The sequence below is a fragment of the Bison bison genome, unplaced genomic scaffold, assembly GCF_000754665.1.
Source record: "Bison bison bison isolate TAMUID 2011002044 unplaced genomic scaffold, Bison_UMD1.0 scf7180017864525, whole genome shotgun sequence".
Classification (NCBI taxonomy): Eukaryota; Metazoa; Chordata; class Mammalia; order Artiodactyla; family Bovidae; genus Bison; species Bison bison.
In genome coordinates this window covers 9140345-9163024 of record NW_011495076.1, presented here as the reverse complement: position 1 = coordinate 9163024, position 22680 = coordinate 9140345, and positions in this window count along the sequence as shown.

Here is a 22680-nt window from a genome sequence, read left to right as displayed (position 1 = left end):
ACAATCATGAATAAAGATTTAGAAGCCAATTTTTAGCCTTATTCCCATTTATTGAACCTGTTTTTATTGTATTTGCTGTGACTGTATGTACTTATATGAAACTTATTATTAATTCTGTTTTTTTCCCCTATTTTCAAGTAACTCTCTAAACATGCAGATAATGGCAGAAAATCAGCTTGACACAGATCTCTGTGCTTTTGCAGTGCAGCAGACTCATCAAGCTGACTGCTGAATTATCTCATGATAAGATAATTTTCCTTCAAGTCTTAATACCACAGAGGTCACGTGCTCTGATGATATTCACGAGGGAACTGTCACTTTCAGGCTCCTAAGATCAGTCACTCTCCTATCTATATTTGGCTTATGGATTCAGCAAAGTGTGATAGCAGTTATTAGCTGCTCTCAGAAAATCCTCTTGCAAGATAGATTTATTTCCTGATTAATGATGGAAATGATCCAGTATTAATTTAAGTTTTTGATATCAACAATTTTATGTTAACATCATTCTTTCTATGTTCACCTTTCAAATTACTATGATCATTCTAATGATTAAAAAGCTATTATTCGATTTAGATTCACTCTGTAATTATCAATCGTAGTATTTCTGACATTTCTTACTAAATTTGGGTTCATGAGATTGTACTCCAACCAACAAAAGCTTTTTCTCTAGAAGCTTTTTTTTTAAAAATATGCATATTCAGTTAAATTTAAAGCATAGAAAAACAGGGAAGTAGTATTAGTCATACATTCTATCCTGAGTATGGTTTTTTGATAGTTTGGTGAGTTTTTTTTTATTGATTTTTATTCTTGAAATTAGGATACCTTCTGCAATCTTTTATTTGTAGTGATAGTTTTCTCAACATTTATCTTATAGGAACACCAAATCGCTTTTTCCATTATTCTATTTTTAAAGTTTTATTCTTAGATTGTTTGACCTTTATATTCTGTGTTATTCACTATGATTAATGAGAGAGCTTTTAATTGCAGCATAAGAAAACTACTCTCAACACCCCAAAGAATATAATAATTACCTTAATACTTCTCCCTTTGGGGCATATTCTTATGAAGTATATCAGTGAAGGCCACAAACAATTTAAAACCTAGAAAGTATTATACAAAACTTTTATATTCCCTTTTGTTTAATGAATTCTGTAAGTGTGAATGACAAATATTTGTGAATTTTTTTCAAGTACATACATATCTTCACCCACTGGATTTCATGTGGCTTATATCTATTGCCAGTGCTTTTTTTTTTTTTGAATACTACAGTATCTTCTCTAATAAAATATCTCTTCTTTATTCGTTATTTTGTTAGGGTGGATTCAAATTAAATATATGTGCCTCTTTTATTCCAAAAATCTGAAGACTGCAGATAGTAAGATTACTTCTTATTGCTATCCATTGGTCATTTACACTTACCAGTATTTAAATGGGCTTCCCTGATAGCTCAGTTGGTAAAGAATCCACCTGCAATGCAGGAGAGCCTGGTTCAATTCCTGGTCAGGAAGATCTGCTGGAGAAGGGATAGGCTGCCCACTCTAGTATTCTTGGGCTTTTAATATTGAGTTATTTCTTTTGAATTTTATTCTGCTTTTAATGCATGAAGCATATTTTGAATTTTGAATTTTATTCTGCTTTTAATGCATGAAGCGTATCATCTACAGTGAATCTTCACTATGGAAACATCTGGGTAAACTTTAATAGTTACTCTTCTTTACATATTGGACAATCATTGAATTGAGATCTTGAAGGTTAATTGAGTTCCTTTGACACCAGTCTGAGTCCTGTGATTAGATGTCCTTAAAGAAGCGAGAAATGAGATCAAGAATTGCAATGGTGTTGAAATTTAGAAGCAGAAAATATATTTTGGAAAGTTTATTCCTAATGATATTCTGCACAGCAACAAATGAGTGTGACATTAACAGTTATTCTTCGTTTTACTCAATGGGATCAGATTCACTGGTTGGTAACCCCTGAAATTGTCTCTGAATATTACTACCATGAGAAATCATTTTTTTAAGATGAAAACTTGTCTTCATGACAGATCAAAATTTTATGTAAAAAAAACTGTTATATTAAAGAGAAATTTCCATTCAAGAGATGTAAAGCCCCAACTTACATTCTGCTTTCTTTGGATATACTTTTAATTTCTATATAGATTTAGAAAGAAAGTGAAAATAATAATTAAGATCACACTATAGAGGATAATTTAGGAAAAGTACTTATTTAGTAAAGATACAATTTAATAGTCAGAGTTCTCTTTAGAGTTGATTGATTTCTAAAGTTCAGATCCCGAAGACATTATCCATCCTCTTAGATTATACTCAGTTTATTGACCGAAAAGAATGGAATTTCAAATGATTGCAAAAGGTACATAAATTTTAATAGATAACAAGCTACTTAGTGTTAGAGGCAACTCTGGGAATCAGTTTCCAGGTTCTCAGTCAAGTATTCTATTGCAAAATGCTACTTAGACTCCTTCTAACCCATCCCTCTCAAAAATCATCTAAGCTTATTTAAAACAGTCCCCAGAATATTGCTTTAATTGTGTTTTTTAGCCATTATCATCTGTTAGAAAATAAGTTAACATTAAATTCCTCACGATGCAACCTATGCTCCATTTGTTCTTTTTAAAAAGCTTTAGAAATACTGACAAGTAGCATAAACATGAAAAAGTGAAAGTGTTAGTCGTTCAGTCATGTCTGATTCTTTGCAACCCCATAAACTATAGCCCACCAGGCTGTTCATGGCATTCTCCAGGAAAGAATACTGGAATGGATAGCCATTCCCTTCTCCAAGGGTTCTTCCTGACCCAGGGATCGAACCTGGGTGCGTTGCAGACAGATTCTTTACTATTTCAGCCACTAGGGAAGCCCAAGCATAAACATAAATATCTTCTTTGCTTCCTTTAATCTAAGTGATATTCTAGTTTATGATACTAAACTTGCTTCACATTGCTTTTACTTTGTAAGATCTTGAAATCAATACAGAAATGTTATTTAATGATTTTCAGTATAATTTATGTCACTCTTTACTTTTTCTGCCTTTGTAAAATATATGTAATATAGGTCATAACAGCCCTGTCTATAATTCTTTTTTTTTAATTTTATTTTATTTAACTTTACAATATTGTATTGGTTTTGCCATATATCAAAATGAATCTGCCACAGGTATACATGTGTTCCCCATCCTGAACCCTCCTCCCTCCTCCCTCCCCATACCATCCCTCTGGGTCGTCCCAGTGCACCAGCCCCAAGCATCCAGTATTGTGCATAGAACCTGGACTGGCGACTCATTTCATACATGATATTATACATATTTCAATGCCATTCTCCCAAATCATCCCACCCTCTCCCTCTCCCACAGAGTCCAAAAGATTGTTCTGTACATCAGTGTCTCTTTTGCTTTCTTGTATACAGGGTTATTGTTACCATCTTTCTAAATTCCATATATATGCGTTAGTATACTGTATGGGTGTTTTTCTTTCTGGCTTACTTCATTCTTATAATAGGCTCCAATTTCATCCACCTCATTAGAACTGATTCAAATGTATTCTTTTAAATGGCTGAGTAATACTCCATTGTGTATATGTACCACGGCTTTCTTATCCATTCATCTGCTGATGGACATCTAGGTTGCTTCCATGTCCTGGCTATTATAAACAGTGCTGCGATGAACACTGGGGTACACGTGTCTCTTTCCCTTCTGGTTTCCTCAGTGTGTATGCCCAGCAGTGGGATTGCTGGATCATAAGGCAGTTCTATTTCCAGTTTTTTAAGGAATCTCCACACTGTTCTCCATAGTGGCTGTACTAGTTTGCATTCCCACCAACAGTGTAAGAGGGTTCCCTTTTCTCCACACCCTCTCCAGCATTTATTGCTTGTAGACTTTTGGATCGCAGCCATTCTGACTGGCGTGAAATGGTACCTCATAGTGGTTTTGATTTGCATTTCTCTGATAATGAGTGATGTTGAGCATCTTTTCATGTGTTTGTTAGCCATCTGTATGTCTTCTTTGGAGAAATGTCTATTTGGTTCTTTGGCCCATTTTTTGATTGGGTCATTTATTTTTCTGGAATTGAGCTGTAGGAGTTGCTTGTATATTTTTGAGATTAGTTGTTTGTCTGTTGCTTGATTTGCTATTATTTTCTCCCATTCTGAAGGCTATCTTTTCACCTTGCTTATAGTTTCCTTTGTTGTGCAGAAGCTTTTAAGTTTAATTAGGTCCCATTTGTTTATTTTTTCTTTTATTTCCAATATTCTGGGAGGTGGGTCATACAGGATCCTGCTGTGATATATGTCGGAGAGTGTTTTGCCTATGTTCTCCTCTAGGAGTTTTATAGTTTCTGGTCTTACGTTTAGATCTTTAACAAATGATATGTTATATATAATGTTTTATTTAATCTCTATTCTCTGGTTGACAGATTTTCTTTTTAATTCTTCCATCTTCTATTGACAGCAATATGTCATAGATTTTTATCCATTTCAAATAAACCAGTTCTTCCCACCAAAATTTTCACTTTCTCCTGGCTTCATGCTTTTTTAAGAATGATATTTCTAGAAAATATTCCATCTACTTCATATATTCCTGGTACAAAACAGTAGGTTAGTAAATTGTTTTTGAGAGAAATAAGAAAAAGAGGAAGGGACTGTTATTTAGTGTTACTGTATCAGACACCACTATGCTTTATTATCACCTTGTTACCAACTAGGCAGATTCCCAGGTAAAATAATTTGTACATGACAACAGTTAATAAGCAGCAGGTCCAAGATTTTAACTCCAGTCTTTCTGACTCTAAAGCTACTTTCTACTTCATCCATGTCTTTGTAGAGGTATATAATCTGCTAATCTTTTGCAGTGATTTCTTAATATTAAAATAAGTAAAAGAGATAGAGATGGTAGTACTTATGAATGGTGATTCTATTTCTACACCAAATCTTGCATATAAACTGATTCTATTTCTACACCAAATCTTGCATATAAACTATTTTTATCATAGATAGATAGATAGTGAAGTCGTTCAGTCGTGTCCGACTCTTTGCGACCCCAGGAACAGTAGCCAACCAGGCTCCTCTGTCCATGGGATTTTCCAGGCAAGAATACTGGAGTGGGTTGCCATTTCCTTCTCCAGGGCATCTTCCTGACCCAGGGATTGAACCCGGGTCTCCCGCACTGTAGGCAGACGCTTTACCATCTGAGCCACCAGGGAAGTCATACCTCCCACTATTTTTCTATTTCAGGCATTTGTTACATCCCATTAGATTTCTATAACCGCTTCCTTTCTCTCTGGTTCACTTCTACACCTAAGTAAAGTTCTCAAAGCATATCTTTTATCTTGTCATTCTTCTGCTTTAAAGCATTTCAAGGTTTCTAATTATCTACAAGATAAACTTCAGTTTATGTTCTTAATCCATGTGGTCTCACTGTGCTTAATCACACACCTACACTGAACTATTTACATCTTTTGGTCTAATCATCACTTTTCCAAATTCATACTTAGAGTTTTCCTCTCACTCCACCTGGGATAATCCCTTGTTTTGCCATCATTTATAGAAATATTTCTCACTTGAAAGTAAAATGCTGCTTATTCAATAAATAGTGCTCAGGATCCCACCTGAAAGTGGTCTCTCTTGCGTCTCTTTTCACAGCACTTTGTAGCTCTGTGATAGCTGAAGTTATTAAGGATGCTTAGACTCTGCAAGAAAAAGAATTTGACTTGACAACTTTTTTTCATATATTTGAAGGGCCCTCAGCAAAAGGAGTACATCAAGGCTGTATATTGTCACCCTGTTTATTTAACTTATATGCAGAGTACATCATGAGAAATGCTGGACTGGAAGAAACACAAGCTGGAATCAAGATTGCCGGAAGAAATATCAATAACCTCAGATATGCAGATGACACCACTCTTATGCAGAAAGTGAAGAGGAACTCAAAAGCCTCTTGATGAAAGTGAAAGTGGAGAGTGAAAAAGTTGGCTTAAAGCTCAACATTCAGAAAACGAAGATCATGGCATCTGGTCCCACCACTTCATTGGAAATAGATGGGAAAACAGTGGAAACAGTGTCAGACTTTATTTTTCTGGGCTCCAAAATCACTACAGATGGTGACTGCAGCCATGAAATTAAAAGACACTTACTCCTTGGAAGGAAAGTTATGACCAACCTAGATAGCATATTCAAAATCAGAGACATTACTTTGCCAACAAAGGTTCATCTAGTCAAGGCTTTTTGCGACCCCAGGAACAGTAGCCAAGACTAGACAAGGTTTTTCCTGTGATCATGTATGGATGTGAGAGTTGGACTGTGAAGAAGGCTGAGCGCCAAAGAATTGATGCTTTGAACTGTGGTGTTGGAGAAGACTCTTGAGAGTCCCTTGGACTGCAAGGAGATCCAACCAGGCCATTCTGAAGGAGATCAGCCCTGGGATTTCTTTGGAAGGAATGCTGCTAAAGCTGAAACTCCAGTACTTTGGCCACCTCATGCAAAGAGTTGACTCATTGGAAAAGACTCTGATGCTGGGAGGGAATGGGGGCGGGAGGAGAAGGGGATGACAGAGGATGAGATGGCTGGATGGCATCACTGACTCAATGGACGCGAGTCTGAGTGAACTCCGGGAGTTGGTGATGGACAGGGAGGCCTGGCGTGCTGTGATTCATGGGGTCGCAAAGAGTCGGACATGGCTGAGTGACTGATCTCTCTCTCTCTCTCTCTCTCTCTCTCTCAGATAGAAGAAGGGTAGGCTCACTCATGGTGGTCCTTAAAGGAAGAACAAGGACCAGTGTGAATATATTATGATGGAATAAGTTGCAGCAACTTTAGTATCTGCTTCAAGAAATATTGAATTCTTTCTTCAAAGAAAGTATTTCAGTAAAATCTGGATGTTCCCTGATTGTGGATATTATAGGATTAATCACCATTATTTATCTTATAGTAGTTTGCATTCATGATATTTTCCTTACAAGACCTGAGCTCTTTGAGAAGAAGGACTTTTGTTTATAGCTGTGTCTCTCATCATGTTTATTGGTTTGGCTTTGTTACACCAAGAAAATATAAACACATGCCTTTAGTACCACATGGTATAAATATAAAATCATTTTATTAAGAGAAAAACCTTAAAGGAAATAAATAGCAAAGTGTACCATCATCTAAATTCTTATAGTCCCAAATAGAAGTGGGCTTAGTTTCCCTTGGGTCCAGGCACCATGCAAAGTGCTCAGCTGAAGGGACATCAGGGGTAGGATACATCCTGTGTGTGTGTGTGTGTGTGTGTGCGCGCACGCGCACATGTGCACACTCAGTCATGTCCGACTCTTTGCAACCCCATGGATTGTAGTCCACTAGTCTCCTCTGTTCATGGGATATACCAGACAAAAATACTGGAGGAGTTGCCATTTCCTACTCCAGGGGATCCTCCCAACCCAGGGATCGAAACTGCATCTCTTGCATTTCCTGAACTGGCAGGTGGATTCCTTAGCACTGCACCATCTCAAAAGCCCATAGGATGCATCTAGACGAGCTGTTTTCCTGCTGGCCTTGTTAGAAAGGAGGAGTTTCTGGATCTCAGACTCTAATATTAATCTATTTTTCTCTTGAGCTAAGACTTACTGAGCTAATTTCTCACTAAATTATCCAGATTGAGGAAATGAGTCACCCAGATCTGTTTCTTCTTATGCTTGCAATGCCTTTGCATAAAAACAATTACTCCTTAAAAGCAGTACTAAAAGAGAAAGAAGGTAAATAGATCTCTAGCCTGTTATATACTTATTTAGCACAGGAAAAGAGAGTAGGAAATGGAAATAAATCTTTGGACTTTTGTATCCAGTTAGAAATTAATAAATAATGTGTCCAGTAAGGAAGGTGTCAATTCATCAATTGGAAGAAGCAGAAACCAGCAACTCTGGCTGACTGTGGGAAAGGTTACGTACTGCAAGAAGGGCACTGAAGGAGGAGCTGGATGACTGGGGGCCTGGGCTTGTGAGGTTTAGAAACCAAGGCAGGAGCAGAAGAATAGAAACAGGAGAGCTAGGAAAGCTCTGAGGGTAAGAACTGGTTGATACTGATAATGCTACCTCAGGGATGGAACTTGAAAACATGCTGCTAAGTGAACGAATCCATGCACAAAAAGCCGCACATTATATAATTTAATTTATATGAAATACCCATCATACTTAACTCCACAAAGGCATAAAGCAAATCAGTGGTTGCCTAGGCTAAGGAGAAGGGAGAATGGGCCATTAAGTGAGTGCTTAATAGGCTTAGGGTTTCCTTTTAGTAAGATGAATGTGTCTTGGAACAAGATTAAAGGTGACAGTTGTACAACATTGTGAATGTGCTAAATGCCAATGAGTTGTACACTTGAAAACACTCAATGATTAATTTTAGGTTGATCTTATAAAATTTTATCTCAGTTAACAGAAACAAACAGACTGGTTGGGACTACTCTGGGAGAAATGGAATTTCAATTGTTTCTTCTATTTTTGCTTCACTTACCCCAAATTACAACTTTTCATTTTGGCCAAATTTAGGCCACATGCCATCCTTCTTATTGAATACAGGTAATGAAAGAAAGTGGAGAAGGCAATGGCACCCCACTCCAGTACTCTTGCCTGGAAAATCCCATGATGGAGGAGCCTGGTATGCGGTAGTCCATGGGGTCGCTAAGAGTCAGACATGACTGAGTGACTTCACTTTCACTTTTCACTTTCATGCGTTGGAGAAGGAAATGACAACCCACTCCAGTGTTCTTGCCTGGAGAACCCCAGGGATGGGGGAGCCTGGTGGGCTGCTGTCTATGGGGTTGCACAGAGTCGGACACAACTGAAGCGACTTAGCAGCAGCAATGAAAGAAAGAATCCTCCTCTAAAGCTTCTGAGCCAGAGTTATACCCTAAAATTTCATGGACCTGCAAGATTACAGAGACAATGGGGAATTTGTCATTTCCTCAAAGTAATAACATGCTGTTAGGAAGTGATGGTGGGTATGGGTCATACACAAACATGCCTAAAACATTCTTATTATTGGCAAAAAATCAGTAATCAGGGATAAAATAATTTTTGTAAGGAAAACTGGTAAAGATGTTTTTAAAAAGGAAACAAGTGTCCTTACACATATTTATTACTGCTTTAAGAATTTAGCCTTTTCTTAAAATATATATATAGCTACATTGTATGCAAACGATTGCTCGTAATACAAAAATAGCTAAGGTGGCACAGTGATAAAGAATCCACCTGCCAATGCAGGAGATACAAGGGACGCCGGTTTGATCTCTGGGTCAGAAAAATCCCCTGGAATAGGAAATGGCAACCCACTCCAGTGTTCTTGCCTGGAAAATTCCAAGGACTGATAAACCCGGCAAGCTACAGTCGATGGGGTGGCGAAGAGCTGGACATGATTGAGTGATTGAGCATGGACACATGCATTTCCTTTGAATAGTTCCTAGAATGCATATGTGCAGAATTCAGAGGATAAATAGAGCTGACAAACAGCCCCTTTGATGTCCACTGGGAGGTAATACATATTTTTCAAACATTGTGGGAAAAGAGAAATCACAATTAGTTCTCCTTTTTTCATTAATCATAGTTCTCATTCTCAAGAGTCATTGTGGGATTATATTTAGTTAAAACTTAGTAATTTAGATGAATCTCCTTGAGATGTTTCAATAGGTCTGAGGTAGGATTACTGAGGAAAAATACAGTAATAAACAGACACTTGATTTTTAGAACCCAAAGAGTATAAAGAATTCAGCTGCAGTCCCTGTCTGTTTCTACTCTTGTATCCAATCTGAGCAATGTGCAATGATGTTTTCTCTCTGTGGTGACTAAGAAAGTTGCACCAGATGAAGCCCTTAAATGTGTACAAAACTGAGTATAATCAGACCAACATAACTTTTATGTATCAAGAAAAAAAAGCTTGGTTAGTCAAGTGTCTTCTTTGTGACAGTATTTATTGCAACAGAAATTTACCTGAAACACAGACAACTGGTATTGTACCCTTTATAAACTATAATAATATATCAGACAAGTATTCATCCAAATAGGGACTTTACAATACAATTCTATCTGACACACAGGTTGGAAAATGCAGACTTGGATATAGTTACAACAAGAGCAGAAAGACCACTGGATGTGGATTCCAAAGACCTGGGTTTGAGAGCTGAATGCTACAATCTTTGCAAACTAGGGCAGGTCACCTGAATTCTCTGCAACTTAGACTTCTGCCTCACAGTGATGTTGTACAGAATATTATATGTACAACATATCATTTGTTATGATATACTTTCTGTTTGTTTGTTTTTTTATGGAATTTTCCTCAAGACACAACTCTATTTTCTCAAAACACTGCTCATGATTTTCACATTGTTCAAGGTAAAATGAGGAAATACAGAAGTCAGTTAGTGCTACAAGTTACCCGTTCTAACAACAACTTTATTCTGCAAATACTGTCATTCCACTGGCAAAATCACACATTTGCTTCTGTCGTGGGGACGTTCATCCAAGAACTAGTCAGTTTTGACTGTGGCTGCTCCTTATTGCCGACCCTCATCTCTTACTATCTCCTAAACTTAACGCTTCACTTACAATAAGGCTATTTAACACTGGTTCTTAGTTCTAGCCTACTTATCTTCAGTAACACAATTCCTGACAATAAAAGGAAAAAGAAAGCTAGCATGAAATCTGGTAGGTTGCAAGGTACAACACTAGGTCAACGGGTTTGGAACTTGTAATAGTAAATACCAGATGGACAGGGGTTGACCTTCACTTATTCTATGTCAGTCGGGGAAATGAGTTGGGGATTGACAGGTGAGTGGTATAGAGAGGGGGAGAATAGTAAAGGAGATGAGAGACTGGGTCAAACTTGAGGAAGGGAAGGATAAACAGAAGTTGTATCCAAGCACAACAGGATATACTTAGATTCTATTTTAGATTATGTCAGATAACACTTTTACCCCTGTAGCTACTGGAAACTGACATTTAATTAGAGAATGACAAGCAAGAAATAGCCAGGTGACATGGAACCACTTAAGAATAAAGCCATCATTATTTCTCTTGCAGTTTGTACTTGCAAAAGTTTTGCATCTTCCTTTACTAAACTTTCACAATATTACTGTGATAAAGATGGTCAAAAACTAACTATTCATTCTCCACTGTGGACTAAACAAAAGGAAATTTGCTTAAATTGTAGTCAAGTAAAATCATCTTGGCTAAAAAGTCCATATCTGTGCTAGAATATATTTTTAAATGAATTTCCCATTTAGTAAACAGTTATTGAATTTACCAGGCTTCTCTCGTTGTAGAGAATCTTGCTGCAATGCAGGAGACCCAAGTTCAATCCTTGGGTCAGGAAGATATTCTGGAGAAGGGAATGGCTACTCACTCCAGTGTTCTTGCCTGTAAAATCCCACAAACAGAGAAGCCTGGTGGGCTATAGTACATGGGATCGCAAAAGTCCTGCACAACTGAGACTAACTTTCACTTTTCATTGAATTTAGTAATTTTTACTTTTTGCAACACATAAGTTTTAAGCCAGGATGATTGCATTGGAAGACCCAAAGTTGAACATAGACACAGGAGGCACAGGTAGCTTTCTACACTATATAATCACTCGCCCTTAACTTTTTTCCCGAAAGACTATCACATTTCCTGAATTTTTCACATTATTGACTTTTGGGGATGAGCCACTGAGGACTCTACAGTGGAAAATTGTGTCTGGAATACACTGCACTTAATTCTAGTCATCTGCACTTAGACATTATTTTTTAAAGAACAAATTCCAAGAGATTGGAACACAGGTGTAGGGAAGTGAATCCAGAATCACTTAAGTCACCAAAGTCACAAAATTCCCTAGTGGTGGCTTGTGTGCATGAAAATACCTAGAGAAGGTAGTCAGCCATTTGAGAGTACAAAGAACATGTCCAGCAGTTAAATTATCTACTCAGCAAATATGTACTGAGCCCATATAATAATGTGGAAGACATTGTCCTTGGTGCTGGGGCTAGGGTAGTTAATAAAACGGATAAAAATCTTCGTCCTCAGGGACTTTGAATTCTAATCAGAAAGGCAATCAAAAATGGTAAATGAACCAAATATATAGAGTGTTAATTATTGACATGGGTTAAGGTGAAAAGGAAAAGACAAGAAAGGGGCCAAGAGGTCTGCATGTGTGTATGCACATGTGGGTGTGTGCACGCTTCCCAGAAAGGAACTTATAATTTTAGAGAAGGTTGTTTTATGGTGAAGGTTAAAGGAAGCCAAGGAATGAGCCACCAGCCAAGGAATGAGCCACCAGCCAAGGAATGAGCCATCTTCTGGGGGGAAGATGCTTCAAGTAGAGGAAATAGCAAAAGGCACTGGATAATCTTATAAGTATAAAAAGAAACGAATTCCAGAAGGAATGATGAAACACTGCAATCCCTTCCTTAATAATTTGGTATAATGCCAGTCTTCCCTTTCTTCTCTTCACCTGGGGGCACATCACCTGATGAGTCAAGTGATGATGGCCTTGACCCATCACTCCCTTTGCCAGTGGGGCCACTGGTTCTTTGTGAAAAGCACTACTATCCATAGGCACTCTTGTGTACATTTCATCTCTTTTCAACCCACATTTTCATCTCCCTCTATTCATCGCTTGACTATTGATTTCTCCATCTCTGGAACTTGATTCCTCTGTCAAATTTTGTGACTTTACTACTCTGTTATCAACTTCACAATGTTCAGGTTTCTTAATTTTCTGTCACAATCTTTCTTTGCCAGCCTTTGATCATCCCCATCACCCTTGCCTTAGATTAGGTCTTTAACTATGATCTACGTACGGCAACACACTTGCCTGAATAAATTCTACTGCCATCGTCTCTCAACAGTGATCCCATCACCTCGTCCCATGTACCACCACTGTGGGCTTTGGACACACAGCCAGTTGCTGCCTGACTATGGAGTTGACAGGCTCAGGACACTGGAATTGCTTCTTGTTGTCATTTGCTGCTCCTCTGACACGTGGCTCTCCGGAGGCTGATCAATGTGCAGTTCTAGTGCAAATACCACTACCAGCTGCCACAGAACTCTGCCCAGCTTCTTAAAGTGAAGGAAATCCCATTTCCTTCCAGGAGGTTTGTAGCTTTTTAGTCTCAGCTTTGTCAGCATTTCCAGTACGCCAGCTGATGTTGGGAATGCTGAGTTAGGCTGGTTCTAGAATATGATGGGCTTCCCCAGTGGCTCAATGGTAAAGAATCTACCTGTAATGCAGAAGATGTGGGTTTGATCCCTGGGTCAGGAAGATCCCCTGGAAGAGGGCATGGCAACCCACTCCAGTTTCCTGGAGAATGCCATGGACTGAGGAGCCTGGAGTTAGACATGACTGAAGTGACTGAGCACACACATACACTAGAATATGATACCTATCTGGGTACCATTCCCCAAAGGAAGGCAATATTTCCTTTTGAAATTTTCAAATAATTTCTCCTTAGGTAATGAGCTGTTTGCCTGCTTTATCAAGGGAAGCTACCCACAGGTACTCCATGGTGACTTGTCCTCTAAGGGAGGATCTAGATAGGAGGAATTGTTCAAGGATACAAAAATCACTCTCTGGCAAGAAAGAATTAGCTGAATAAAACACCCTTCAGCAAAGAAAATATGAGAAACGTCCTCCTAACCAACCCTTCTCCCAACATATTGATTTCATCTCTCCTGTATTGAGCCTCACAGTAGTAAAAAGAATTGCCCTACATTTTTATGGAATTAACAATGTAGTTGAGAAGACTAAGATCAACTTACCTTAAGAGGAAGAACACTTTCTTTAGAGTCTCTTCACCCAGAGTTCTCAATTATTTGTTGAGGCTATTGCTGCATAGCGTAGAAAAGAGAAGATAATGTATTAAGTTTCAGATTTGTAAAATGTATAAAAGGCCATTTAAGTTGAGACATCCAAATAAATAATAAAGATAAATAAGGCATAGGTGGGCTTTTTGACATGAAAAGGGCACTAGGGTATCATCAAAATAGTGATGAGAGGGAAAAAAAGAAGAGTAGACTACTATCCTAAAGGAAGTTGATGCTGTTGTTTAGTCTCCCAGTTGTGTCCAACTCTTTGTGACCCCAAGGACTGCAGCATGCCTGGCATCCCCGTCCCTCACCATCTCCAGAAGTTTGCCCAAATGTTCATTGCATCAGTGATGCCATCCAGTCATCTCATCCTTTGACGCCTTCTTCTCCTTTTGCCCCCGATCTTTCCCAGCATCAGGGACTTTTCAAATGAGTTGTCTGTTCGCATCAGATGACCAAAATACTGAAGCTTCAGCTTCAGCATCAGTCCTTCCAGTGAATATTCAGGGTTGATTTCCCTTAAGATTGACTGGTTTGATCTCCTTGCCATCCAAGGGGCTTTCCGGAGTCTTCTCCAGCACCACAGTTTGAAGTCATCAATTCTTTGGCATTCTGCCTTCTTTACGGTCCAGTTCTCACAACCGTATGGGACCACTGGGAAGACGATAGCCTTGGCTCTACAGACCTCTGTCGACAGAGTAATGTCTCTGCTTTTCAACACGCTGTCTAGGTTTGTCATTGCTTTCCTGCCAAGAAGCAATCATTTTCTGATTTCATGGCTGCAGTCACTATTCCCAGTGATTTTGGAGCCAAAGAAGAGGAAATCTGTCACTACTTCCACCTTTGCCCCTTCTATTTGCCATGCAGTAATGGGGTCAGATGCCATGATCTTAAGTTGTTTTCTTTCTTTCTTCTTTTTAATATATAGTTTTAAGCTGACCCTTTCACTCTCCTCCTTCACTCTCATCAAGAGGCTCTGTTGTTTCTCTTCACTTTCTGCCATGAGAGTTGTATCCTCCACATATCTGAGGTTGTTGATGTTTCTCCCACCTATCTTGATTCTGGCTTATCTTGACCCTTCATGGATCACTGCCTTGTCATGGCAAAGGGGCTTGTGTAACTCAATGAAGCTATGACCCATGCCATGCCGTTTAGGGCCACCCAAGACAGATGTGTCATAGTAGAGAGTTCTGACAAAACGTGATCCACTGGAGGAGGCAAACCACCCCAGTATACTTGCTGTGAGAACCTCATGAACTATCTTAAGGAAGTTGCTGCTGCTGCTAAGTCACTTCAGTCGTGTCCGACTCTGTGCGACCCCATAGACAGCAGCCCACCAGGCTCCTCCGTCCCTGGGATTCTCCAGGCAAGAACACTGGAGTGGGTTGCCATTTCCTTCTCCAATGCATGAAAGTGAAAAGTGAAAGTGAAGTCACTCAGTCGTGTGCAACTGTTCGTGACCCCATGGACTGCAGTCTACCAGGCTCCTCCACCCATGGAATTTTCCAGGCAAGAGTACTGGAGTGGGGTGCCATTGCCTTCTCCATATTAAGGAAATTAGGTATCATTAAAGATTATGCTGCTTGAGATTTCAATCAGGTCGGTTCAGTTCAGCCGCTCAGTCATGTCTGACTCTTTGCAACTCCATAGACGGCAGCACGCCAGGCCTCCCTGTCCATTACCAACTCCCGGAGTTTACTCAAACTCATGTCCATTGATTCGGTGATGACATCCAACCACCTCATCCTCTGTTATCCCCTTCTCCTGCCTTCAATCTTTCCCAGCATCATGGTCTTTTCAAATGAGTCAGTTCTTCGCATGAGGTGGCCAAAGTTTTGGAGTTTCTGCCTCAGCATTCAGTCCTTCCAATGAATATTCAGGACTGATTTCCTTTAGGATGGACTGGTTGGATCTCCTTGCAGTCCAGGGGACTCTCGAGAGTCTTCTCTAACACCACAGCTTTCTTTATAGTCCAACTCTCACATCCATACATGACTACTAGAAAAACCACAGCCTTGACTAGATGGACCTTTGATGGCAAAGTAATATCCTTGCTTTTTAATATGCTGTCTAGGTTGGTTATAACTTTTCTTCCAAGAAATAAGCATCTTTTAATTTCATGGCTGCAGTCACCATCTGCAGTGATTTTGGAGCCCCCCAAATGTAAAGTCTCTCACTGTTTGCACTGTTTCCCCATCTATTTGCCATGAAGTGATGGGACCGAATGCCATGATCTTATTTTTCTTAATGCTGAATTTAAACCAACCTTTTCACTCTCTTCTTTCACTTTCATCAAGAGGCTCATTAGTTCTTCTTTACTTTCTGCCATAAGGGTGGTGTTATCTGCATATCTGAGGTTATTGATATTTCTCCCGCAATCTTGATTCCAGCTTGTGCTTCATCCAGCCCAGCATTTCTCATGATATATCCTGCATATAAGTTAAATAAGCAGGGTGACAATATACAGCCTTGACCTACTCCTTTCCTTATTTGGAACCAGTCTGTTTTTCCATGTCCAATTCTAACTGTTGCTTCCTGACCTGGATACAGAATTCTCAAGAGGCAGGTCAGGTGGTTTGATATTCCCATCACTTTAAGAATTTTTCAGAGTTTGCTGTGGTCCACACAGCCAAAGGCTTTGGCATAATCAACAAAGCAGAAGTAGGTGTTTTTCTGGAACTCTCTTGCTTTTTCAGTGATCCAACAGAGTTGGCAAATTGATCTCTGGTTCCTTTCCCTTTTCTAAATCCAGCTTGAACATCTGGAAGTTCATGGTTCATGTACTGCTGAAGCCTGGCTTGGAGAATTTTGAGCATTACTTTACTAGCGTGTGAGATGAGTGCAATTGTGCGGTAGTTTGAGCATTCTTTGGCATTGCCTTTCTTTGGGATTGGAATGAAAACGGACCTTTTCAAGTCCTGTAGCTACTGCTGAGTTTCCCAAATTTGCTGGCATACTGACTGCAACACTTTCACAGCATCATCTTTTAGGATTTGAAATAGGTCAACTGGAATTCCATCACCTACACTAGCTTTGTTCATAGTGATGCTTCCTAAGACCCACTTGACTTCTCATTCCAGGATGTCTGGCTCTAGGTTGCTGATCACACCATCATGATTATCTGGGTCATGAAGATATTCTTTGTATAGTTCTTCTGTGTATTCTTGCCACTTCTTCTTAATATCTTCTGCTTTTGTTAAGTCCATACTATTTCTGTCTTTTATTGTGCCCATCTTTGCATGAAATATTCCCTTGGTATCTCTAATTTTCTTGAAGAGATCTCTAGTCTTTCCCACTCTATTGTTTTCTACTATTTCTTTGCACTAACCACTGAGGAAGGCTTTCTTATCTCTCCTTGCTAGTTTTTGGAACTCTGCATTCAGATCTTTCCTTTTCTCCTTTGCCTTTCACTTCTCTTCTACTCACAACTATTTGTAAAGCCTCCTCAGACAATCATTTTGCCTTTTTGCATTTCTTTATCTTGGGCATAGTCTTGATCACTGCCTCCTGTACAATGTCATGAACCTCCATCCATAGTTCTTCAGGCACTCTGTCTATCAGATCTAATCTGATAGGTTTCAATAAGTAATGATTGTAATAAGTAATAATGATTCAATAAGTAATGATCTGAGAGGTTTCAATAAGTAATGATAAAACCCGTTGTTTATTCTTTATCAATGGAGTTATCTCATTTTAACTTCTCAAAAACCTTATGGGGTAGATATTATAATCCCTTGGATTTTTTTTTTTTTTTTTTTACAGATGACATTCAGACCACATAGCTTACTTTCCAAGATCATACCCAAGAATCTGGACTTCAGAGCTGCACTGAAAAAGACTAATGACTTGATGGCTTCTGAGATTTTATATATTGCTACATATTGTGAATTGCTTTGACTTTATGCTTGTGTGTAGGTATGTACATATATATAGATGGATAGGTGTTTGGTTTTGCCTCTGATCCTTAAACTAATCTTGTCTCTAATCAGAGGAAATGTATAAGATCCTGGACTCATAACCCAGAGCCTTAACCTTCTCTTCTATCTTTGACTCATTCAGGTCTTATACCTAATATTAAAGACTGAGTTCTCATCTTGTAATCCTCATCCAGGACTTCTTGTCCCTTTTTATTTCCATCTTGATTATGTGGGCAGTATTCCAGGTCTGCCTTTTGCATACTCTTCTGCTATGAAATTAAAGTACTCAAGTGTATGAACTCGAATCTTTAATGTGTGAATCTTCCAAGTATTCAAGTTTACACAAAGCTCAGTTTGATGAAGCCCTCTCTCATGTGAGAAAACAAATCTAAGAAACTTTTCTGATGGTAACATACCAGCTTTGGTGATTGATTGCATCAGCAGGGAGAAAGTATTATCTGCATTATTACTCTCACTTTCTCTCTAGCTAGATAGATGGGATATTGAACATGAGCCTGCCCCACATTTCTGGCCTGAATTGTTGGATGAATGTTGATGCCTCCATTTGAGATACAGAGGAATTAATAATAGAAGATGGGGCCAAGAAAAGGATTAAGAATGAAGCCAGTCTGCTGACTAGCTGGCTGGTGGTGCCATCAACTAAAATAGAAAATCCAAGAGAGAAGAATGGGGAGACTATAGTAAATTATGAATGTAATTTTGGACATAATAAGTTTAATATGCCTTTGAGAATGAAGATAAATATATAACTCTTGACTTTAGAAGAGGGTTAATGTTAGAAAAATATGGAAGTTATCTGTATATAATTTTATGTAACTATAGTGGCTGTATCACTGAATTGCTTGAAAGAGGAGAGAACATATTAATTCCCAATAATATTTAAAACTATATCTTATATGAAAATATGGTTGGTCCTCTGTATCTACAGAGGTTGAAGAAATAGTTGATACATAGGGCCAAATATCCCTAGAGAAGGAAATGGCAACCCACTCCAGTACTCTTGCCTGGAAAATCCCATGGATGGAGGAGCCTGGTAGGCTACAGTCCACGGGATTGCAAGGAGTTGGACATGACTGAAAGACTTCACTTTAGGGCCAACTATGGTATGCCACTTTATATATGAAACTCCAACATTTTCTGATTTTTTATATCCCCTTGTGAATATTGAGGGATAACTGTAATGGTAATATAGTAAGGGATAACTGTAATGCGAGGATTTGTGCTTTCTTACACTTATGTAAAAGCCAAATAAAATTTTATATTGATATTTTTATTGACTATAACTTACAGCCTAAATAAAAGCAGTGTACTTGCTTTGCAAATGTAACATCAACACAAGACCCTTGGCTTGACCAGATTTTTGCCCTAAAGTTCCACTCATGTAAAATTTTGAATCCATCTTTGTTTGTGTAACATATAAGTTTTTGGGATTCACTTTTATTAAGATATTCAAGACTTTGCTGGCTATACATTCAGTATGTTTTAAGAGGAGTTCTACTTTTATTTACTCTTGAATAGTATATGATATAATTCATGAGGACAGTAAGTAATTTCTCACTAAAATTAGAAAGTGAATAGGAATAGAAGTATAGCATTATATGTTTCTGAAACCCAATCTTGTGCCTACTATTTACAATAATAGTTGAATTTATAGAATATCATCAATTTAAAAACACTTATAGATAACAATTTCAAATTTTATTAGTTGATTACTCAAAGACAATGTTTGTATTTAGTCATAACACTACATTACTCTATAAGCTAATTTTTCTACTTGTCTCATTTCCATTTATATCGTATTACTTTGTATTAAATTAAAATAAATTTACATTAAACAGCATTAGGGTTGAGAGAAAGAATTTTTATTCAACAAGTAGAGAGTGATTTTTAAATTTACATATATTTTCAGAATTATATTTTGTGAACTTTTCTTACAATATTATGAAATTAAAATAATGATTATGAACTTACAAACTTAAAAGCACCTATTGGACAGATGATTAAAAATCTCAGAAATTATTGTAAACACTATTTTGATAATAAACATTTTGTGCCAAAATATATCCTGAAGAAAGTGAAAGTGAAAGTATTAGTCACTCAGTTGTGTCCAATTCTTTGTGACCCTATGGACTGTAGCCTGCCAAGCTCCTCTGTTCAATTCTCCAGGCAAGAATACTGGAGTGAGTTGTCATTCCCTTCTCCAAAATACAGCCTATTCTGTCTATATTCTTTCAATAAGCTTTCTTATACTTGGTCATAATCTTTTATCAACTTTCTTATGAAAGGCAAGCATGGTGCTATCTGCGACTGTGAACTATTAGATAGATGAGATGTCAATAAAAGAATTAGTCCTGATTTTCTAACTTTCTAACTTTAAATCATTTAGAAAATTATTTTTTAACATTATTCAGTGATTGAAAACTCATTTCCTTCTCAAATGTGTGTTCTGCACTGCAAGTAAACATTTTTAATAATATGCTTGTATGTTGCTTAATAGTAGGAAGTGTGTCTTTTCCATTTTTGGTAACACCAGGCTTCCCAGATGGCACTGTGGTAAAGCATCTGCCTGCCAAAGCAGGTGACAAAAGAGACATGGGTTCAATCCTTGGGTTAAGAAGATCGCCTGGAGGAGGAAATGGCAACCCACTCCAGTATTCTTGCCTGGAAGATCCCATGAACAGGGGAGCCTGGCGGGCTACAGTCCATGGGGTCACAAAAAGTCAGACATGACTGAGTGACTGAGTGCACAGTATGCGGCACAATCCTTAACACGTAGTAGGTGCTTTATGTCTGTCAACTAATGGAAGAGGCTTTTTTTTTTTCACATTTATTGAGTAGCATCCATAATTCTCTGGTGATATAAAAATGTTCTCAGTTTAGATAGGAACCAGGGCTATGCATTTTAAACTGAGCCACTCTTAAAAATATTTTAACAAATATTCCTTTCTTCCTTCTAGGTTAAGTCAAAAGTTATCTATTCTGAAAAATAATTTTAAACTGAAATCAATCATTCATATCTAACTACTCAGCGAGAGTATAATATGGCCTATATGTTGAACATCATTTATGTAACTTACAGCCTTCCTGAGCTGTATTCCATTAAAGAGATCCTCCTGCTTTGATTTGGTTAAGGGTTCTTCTAAAAAGAATGAAAAGAAAAAGTCTGTGATAATAATTAGTATTCAAGAGTAGACTCTGATGCAAGGCCATAGTCTGCATTTCAGTGATTGAGAACTGAACTTTCTAAATTTTATTATCTATTATTAGAATAGACTTAGGGACTTAGTCCATAGATTTTTACATAAGCATTCCAGACATAAAGAGGATGAGAAAAAAGCCTGTCCCTTTCTAGTCCTGAGGAAATATGTGAAGGAAAGAGAGATGTGGGAGAATATGATAAACAGATATAGCCTTTCTATGAGTAAAGCTTCCAGTGGGAGCAGAGTGAAGCCTTGAATGAGGCCATCACCATTTGGGACTCTGGGTGGAGGCACCCTCATAGTTTTCCTTTCTTTGTATCATCTTAGCAAGGTCTCAGCGATAAGAGAGTTATTTTAAAGATACAACCTGAAATTTTATTTTTTTTCAGTTCACTCTTGCTCTTTCCTGTACATTATAGGCCCCCGAGTAGCTAAGCATCTGACTGACAGTGTGTCAAGACTCGGCAGCGTGGTGGATTTCTGTGCGTGGATCACCTAGGCTTGTATGGAATGGGGCAGTCAGCTTACTGTTTATAGCAGCAAGATGAGCAAAAGTGAGGCTGAACCCACTAGGGGAGAAATCTACACATCACAGAGGCCAAAAAGAATGGTTCACGGTTTTCTTATTCACCTCGCAGCACTGGAGGACCACAGAGCATCCAGAAACCAGGCCAAAGGAACACAACCAGAAGGCTGGCAGAGCCAGACTACTTCACCAAAGGAGCCTCCCACCCCGGTCACCCTGACGCCTACCCAGACGCCCTCCCTGTTGGAAAGGAAACTGGGAGCCAGAACAAGAGTAAGAAATCGGAGAGACATGATAGTTTCCTGCACTTTCTGAATATTACCCAATATATTATTTCAATTGTCCTACTGGATTAAGTTTTAGTTAATGCTTCTCTGAATAAACCAGAGGAGGGACCTCTTAAAGAAGACCAGATCAGCTACATAAAAAGTAAAGAAATCGTATGCTGTCTAGGAATTAAATTTTGTAACCCAGCTTCATATTTCTATTAGAAAAAAAATGAAATTTATTCTCCCCAAATATTTAATTGTACATCTATTCCTTTAATATCTTTTATAGCAAATTATGTTTATATATATTTATATTTATATATATATATATATATATCTGTCTTTGTACTAGTCTTCAAGGCTGCTCTACAGAGTACCACAAACTGGGTGGCTTCAGGAACAGAAATTTACTTTTGCATAGTTCTAGAGCTTAGAAGTCCAAGATCAAGGTGTTAGTGGAATTGGTTTCTGGTGAGACGTCTCTCTTTGGTTAATTCTCGGTGTATTTTCAAATGAACTTTTCTTGGTGTATGAGCTCTTCCGGTGTCTCTTCCTCTACTTATAAGGACACTAGTCATTTTGGGTGAGGGCCCCACCATTTTGACCTCATTTAACCAACCTAGATAGTATATTCAAAAGCAGAGACATTACTTTGCTGACAAAGGTTCGTCTAGTCAAGGCTATGGTTTTTACTGTGGTCCTGTATGGATGTGAGAGTTGGACTGTGAAGAAGGCTGAGTGCCGAAGAATTGATGCTTTTGAACTGTGGTGTTGGAAAAGACTCTTGAGAGTCCCTTGGACTGCAAGGTGATCCAACCAGTCCATTCTGAAGGAGATCAGCCCTGGAATTTCTTTGGAAGGACTGATGCTAAAGCTGAAACTCCAGTACTTTGGCCACCTCATGCGAAGAGTTGACTCATTGGAAAAGACT